This window comes from Aphelocoma coerulescens, chromosome 17, assembly GCF_041296385.1.
Source record: "Aphelocoma coerulescens isolate FSJ_1873_10779 chromosome 17, UR_Acoe_1.0, whole genome shotgun sequence".
NCBI classification, from domain to species: Eukaryota; Metazoa; Chordata; class Aves; order Passeriformes; family Corvidae; genus Aphelocoma; species Aphelocoma coerulescens.
Genome location: NC_091030.1, coordinates 6,338,387 through 6,345,107, shown reverse-complemented (window position 1 = coordinate 6,345,107; position 6,721 = coordinate 6,338,387).

Sequence of the window (6,721 nt, the reverse complement as noted above, 5' to 3'; positions counted from 1 at the left end):
GCTCCCCTGATAAACCCCTTTAATGGGCTTGTCAGCATCACCTGAGGCCACCCCATTGGCTAACGAGGCACATCTGTCTGTCTGCCCTCCCCCCTGCCTCTGTGCTGTGGGTGGGGAGATGTCCATCCATCCATCCATCCATCCATCCATCCATCCATCCATCCATCCATCCATCCATCCATCCATCCATCCATCCATCCATCCATCCATCCATCCATCCATCCATCTCCAAGGTGGCAGGAGCCATGGGATGTTCCTGCCATGGCTGTCCCTAACCCCCTGCTGGATCCCTGGACATGTCCCCTGTGTACCCCATCCACGAGGTGCCCGGATTTCCCCTTCACCAGGAGGGTGGGTGACAGCTGAGCAGCAGCAGATGCCACCAGATGGTCACCACAATGAGACACCCGGCTAAACCGGTAACTGGGAGGACACTGGAGCCCCTCATTTGCTAAGTGACTCCTGTACTGGTCCCAAGGGGAGTGAGCTGGGGATGCTGGATGGTGGCACTGAGCGGCTGCCCACAAAGCCTCAAGCACTGGGACACCTGCACTGGCACTGTCACAACGGTTTGTGGCCACAGTCACAGCCCTGAGAGTGGCTGAGCACTCACATCTCATCACAGTGATGGGTTCTCAGGGGCTTTGGAAGATCAGGCTCACAAAGCACTTAAGCACTTTTTGAGCCTCCTTTCCCAAAGCCCCCCAGAGCCCATCGCTGTGATGAGCGGTGAGTGCTCAGCCCCTCTGCCGGGGGCTGCCTCCCCCCTCCCTCCCGCCCCCATCAGTCAGAGATGCCCCAATACACTCTGTGACAAATAAGAAGTTGTTGCGATACCTTTGACTTTAAAGTAGGAGAAATGACTCCTCTGTAACGTGATCTACCGTGTCTTTATACTCCCAAGCGTGTCTCCCCGGATCGGGGCTGGGGCTCTGATTTAATATTCTCATGGAAACAGTGCCCTCATCCAATTACCACGGGGATTTCAGTGCAGGCAGCAGCTGAGCCGCCGGTAGCCCCCAGCATGGGAATGAGCCCCACGGGGGACCAGGCCCAGGGTGACCTCACTGGGGTTACTCCAGAAGTGCTGAAGGGGGACCCAAGTTAATTTGGCACCCCCAGAGAGCGGCTGTGGCAAGGACTGGGTTAGACTGGGAAGCACTGGTGGGAACTGGGAGAGCAAAGGAACGGCGAAGCCTCGCTCCAGGCGGCGGCAGAGAGCTCTGTGGGAAACATCCCTGGAGATTTCCACTTACCGCGGGAATAAAATCCTTCTGTTTCGAACTGGAATGCCTGCTGCTCCACATCCCCCTCCAGCCACGAAGGCTGGATGCTCCCTGGTAATCCTGCATCATTTATTTTCATTGGCTGACAGAAAAAAGTGCAGTCAGAAAAGCGATGTAAGCTATGCTGGCTGGCATAGAAAATGTTGCTTTAATTGTATTTTATTTGGCAATAAGAAAAGAGAAGCAAGAACAAACCCTCCAGATATTCCCTCTCTCCCCCCATTTAAAATTTCAATTTGGTAATTTTATGACAATGTTTCTGATAAAACCCAACAAAGCACATTAAAGTGAGAGAAGTGATTTATCCTTTTCAGTGGCACATGATCTTTGGACACATTTCCCAGTCTATATATATTAAGACAGTTGGAAAAAAAAACCCAAACAAACTTGTTTGCTTCTATTCCCTGTCAACTGTTATTTTTCAACCATAAACCCCACTATTTTTTCCAACCCTTGCTTCCTGCTTTCTGATCTCTAAAGGCAAAACCAGGGAAGGATTGTACAGCCCATCTGAAAAAACCGTCACGGAGCAGCCCCACTTCCTTCAGCCCAGGCCTGGCCATCACACCATGTCCTGCTGTGATTTTACACTTTCAAGGCCATTTTCCTTGAAAATTTCCCTTCCATCCTATTCCCAAAGAAACTATGTCAATCATTTGCTGTTGAAATTGGAGGAAGAGGTTGGCTTGTGCTCTGCTTCTGCTGGTGCTGATGCTAGCTGGGAGCTGCATGGGCTGGCCACGATTTGGGGGTTCCCTGACCTTTTCCTGGCATCTCCACAAGTCAGGAGGATAAAACCTTCAAAGCTAACGTGACATTTAGAAACCAAACCATCAATACATAAACCTGAGGGTTTCTCTGTGCTGCCTGGAATCAAACACTCTGAGTCTTGGCCAACCAGCCCGGCTCAGTTCTCCCACCCAGCTGAGCATCCCGAGCTTCCTTCCAGCATCCTGCAGATTTATTTGCTGCATAAATCCCTGCTCCCACCCAGTGTGGCAGCCACGCCTTCAAAGCACCGGGTGTTCCACACGGAGTGTGGGGGGCTTGGGAAGGGGTTAATGGGTGGGCAGAGGCAGCGCTGGGGAGTTGCTAGGAGACTTGGGGCTTTGGGATGCTGGATGTGATGCTCAGCCAATGGAGGAGTCCTCTGAGGAGTAAATCTGCTAATTTGGGCGTCATTGACTGCCAGGGCTAGGGGTGGATGTGGGTGCTGAGCAGAGCTGACCCCGACCCCCTCCTCCCAGCCCCACAGTGATGCTTTCCCATCCTGCTCCTGTGGTTTCAATTAAGCCACTGAATTAATCTCTTGCAATAAACTCAGCTGCTATTGTAGTTTGCTTTGGGATTCATCACCACTTTTGCAGCAAATACAGCAATTAAACAGAGCGGTCTTGGTAGCTCAGGAGGGAAAGCTGGGTTCCCCCAGGCTGGTGTTTGGGATTGGGGTACCCAGGCCCCCCCAGGGTTAGTTTTCACCAACCCAAAGCCCTTTCTGGGGGCTGCTGAGAGCGAGGGAGCTGGAGGAGGCACCACTGCCCCCCCTCACCTGCATATGCTCCTCCAGATGGCCCAGGCTGCTGCTCTCCATGTGGGAAAAGGTTTTAAATTAAAATCTTCCCTGTGTTTTTTGGCGAGTTTTGGCTGGGTTTCTTTCCCCTCACTTTCCAGCTCTCCGGCCCATTTGCCATCATTAAGTGTAGATGGAGTGGCAGCACGGTGGAGCTGGGTGGCTGGGTGGGCACAGGGGGGTCTCCAGCCAGGGCCCAGACCCACAGAGGCAGCCGTGCACCCCACAATGAGCCCCTCTCAGGCTGGGGTCAGCCCTATCTCTCCACAGCCCTCCTTGGCTGTCAGGAAATGGAATTGTTCCTCTCTGGAGAGCCCTGCTGACCCCCCGCACCAGCCCCTCTCCCCCCTGTCACCATCCCCTGCCCTGCCAAAAGGGCAGGAGAGCTCCTTCAGAAGCCCAGCACTCTGGATTTCCATCCCAGTGGGATCTGACATGGCTCTGCTCCAGACCAGTGCCTTTTCCCACCCATCAGCGGCTCATGATGATGCCCTCACCAAGTGTATAGCCCCTGGTTTTGGTGGGATGGGATGGGATGGGATGGGATGGGATGGGATGGGATGGGATGGGATGGGATGGGATGGGGAGGCATGCAACCTTCCTTCTATCCACAAGCCTGGCAGAGGAGCAAGACCCACATCAGGGCAGGATACGGCCCCTCCAGGGACTCTGGGATGCCAACTTTTCACAGAAGCAGTGGATTACAGCACATCAGCTCCAATCAATACTTTGCCGTGGCAGAAAGCAAAGGGAAAAGAGGAACAAAAAGAGGTTTCTCATTTATGGGGGATTTGGGGCTTTTGTTGTGTTTGGAGGGAGGAGGAAAAAAAAGCTTGAGGAAGGGCTGGGAAGGAAGGGCTGGGGATGGGGACAGAGCAGCCCCCACCCCTCTGGGACACTGCTGTAGGGGGGGACTCTCTGAAACACTCGGGGTGCCAGGGAGAGCCCATGGGCATGGAGTGGGGATGGGATGGGTGCAGGGTGGGCATGGGATGATCCAGTGGCACAGAGGGTTTGATTCTTTCCTCCCCAGACCATGGCACCTGCAGCAAAGCCCTCCTGGCTCTGGCCCACCAAGAGGGGCAAAAGGTGGAGGAAAGGATTTGGCAGAGGGGAGAGAGGAGAAAAGGTGCTCAGCCCCTGGTCTGGTCCCGCTGAGACCCTCACAAAGTACAAGCAGGCTTGGAGACGCTCTAGGCAAAACAGGGGTGTTAAAGGAGGGGTTTTGGAAACACAGGTATCTTGCAGGGAGAAGAGCAGAAGTGATGCCCCAGGAGCTGCTGCCACTGACCCCGTGCTGGCTGCAGCCCAAGACCTCTTTGTGGGTGGTTTGTCTCATTGTCTGAGCCATCGATTCCTCCCGTGGAAGAAAAAGGCCCTGACACAGTGAGCAGTGTCCTGCCGTGTCACTCAGTGATGGACAGAGCCCTCAGCCCTCGGGAGAGAAGCTCCTTCCCCGGCAGCCAAAACGGCCTTTCCTGCTGAACGAGGGGGACAGGGGAGCCTGCACTGGCCAACTCGTGCCACTGGTGCTCGGTGCGCAGTGCTGGGAACAGGAGCTGGGGACAGCGTGGGCTGCCCCACTCCTATGCAGGGACCCCCCCAGCAGCCAAACTCCCAGCAGGGAGAGCACCCAGCGGGGACCTGGCAGGTTTTTGTCATTCCAGGTCAGCGGCCTGGTGAAGGACCAGCGAAGGACCATCCGGGCACCGCGGCGCTCTCCCCGCGGCTGCTTGGGATGAGGCTCACGCGCCTCCTCTGCATTCTGCGCTCTCGCCGGCGCGGGGACGAAGAGCTTTGAAGGAGCTGCCCTTTCATTATTAATATGATGATGATGTCTGACGCCGTGCGTGTGCAGCGACGGCTCTGCCTCCCGTGGCTCCCTGCCAAGGAAAGCACACGCTGTTCCTAGGGGAGGGCTCGGTGTCCCCCCCCAGCCTTTCCCCAGCCCCGGCACTACTCCGTGTCTCGGACAGTCTTGCCCTGCACAGCCCCTCTCTGGGCTGGACCCACGGGACATCGGTGCTCTCACCAGCTCTGGCCCCTGGCACCCTGGGGATGCAGACCAAGTGTGGCTGAACACAACAAAGAGGGGAAAGTGCCACCGGGCCCCGTCTTGTGGTGTCCCGCTCTCTGGAGTGTCCTGTCCCCACGGCGGGCACAGAGCTGACCCGAGCCCAGCCCCTGCCCGCCAGCCCCGCTGCAACTCTGCTCGCTGTCTTTGACCGACCACAACGTAGAAGACAGAGCCTGAAATGTTTAAAAAAGACTCGGTTTAGAGCCTGGGTCTGATCCTGTGTTGCTTCAGTCATTTTCTTCCCCCAGGCCAAGCCGGGACCCCGGGGCAGTGCGGGCAGAGCCGGCTTCGAGAGGGGAAACGCTGCCAGGAGCCGCAACTCCCTGCAGGACTCGCAGCCTCCCGGCATCCTCACATCAAACCTCTCTCCCGTTTTTGCCCTCGGGCCACAGCCTGAGACATGAATCATCCTCTCCGATGCCTATCGATCCGGGCTGGGCTGCTGACAGAACCCCCTCTTCACCCCCTCCCCTGTCAGCCCCCGGGGGGAAGGGTCCGTGCCCATCGGTGCCGAGCCGCTGCCGTGTGCCCGAGTCAGGGCGCACCCTGAGCACCCAGTCCCTCCCGACACAGCCTATGGAGTGGATCCAGGGCTGTGAGGCCGTGGGTCTCAGCTGGCCATGGACGCCCCTACCCATCACGTCCCCAGTTCCACAGCTACAGCCGGACCCTATGACAGGCAACAGGAGGTGACACGGCTCAACGTAAATCAGTGACGAGCCAGGCCAGTGTTCCCGCTGGCCCTTGGCCCCGGCAGGGCTCACCCTGAGCATCTCTCAAGCTCCCAAAAACACGGCCCCCTCCGCCAGGCAGGCGGCCTCCATCCCGCTCACCTCACTGCTTGGAGACCGGCAGCTGGGAACAGCACTGGGACCCGGGCGAGCCGGACCCTGCACCTGCACCCTCGCAGGCACCCGTGTCAGGGTGCAGTGGGGACACCCCACACACGGCAGGGCTGCGAGGGGCCCTGCTGGCACACCCTGGCCAGCAGGCTCCCAAGCATCCCATCCTGCACCACCTCCATGATTCGGCTGTGGGTAATGTCAAGGTATGTTGGATTGCAAATTAACCGTCAGCCCGCTGCACGGTCCCGGCTCCATCTGCAGAAAATGAGTTGCTGGACTTGGAGAGTGTCCAGTTGTGCAGCTCGGCGTGCCTAACGCCCAGGGCTGACAAGCCACTGAATCACTCCTCCCCGCGCTGCCAGGCCACATGAAGCCAAGATGCATTTCTTTTTAATGATAAGTTTTTATTGTTTGGAGTTCGGCTTAAACAGCTTCCCGGGGGCCAGCGCCTCCTGCTTCCAGCACGGCCGAGTGGAGCGGGGAGCTGAGCCCGGCTGGTGTGGGCGCACCGAGCACCAGTGGCACGAGTTGGCCAGTCTCAGCTGTAAAGGGAAGTCCTTGAAAACCGTCCGTGGGGAAGGAGCTGGGCTGCCAGCCATGAGCATCGCCCGGTAAATCCACACAAAACATCTCTTCAGCCAAAGGCAGGATTTGCACCTGGCCAGGAGACAACACACACACACACCCCCCACACCACACACACACGGGTACCGACTGTTTGAGGCAACGCCTGTGCTTCCCTCCCTGCCCCAGACAGCTCTTTGGGAATATTTGCCAGCCCAGCACGCATCCAGCTCTTCCAAAAATAGGGTGTGTGTCCTGGAGAGAAGCTGCTTGGACCCCTCGTCCCCCACACATACCACCTGCCAGCCCTGTGCCACACCTGCCCCCACAGGGAGGCAGCCCCCACCCCAGTGAAGCTGCATGGGAGCTACTGGGAGGT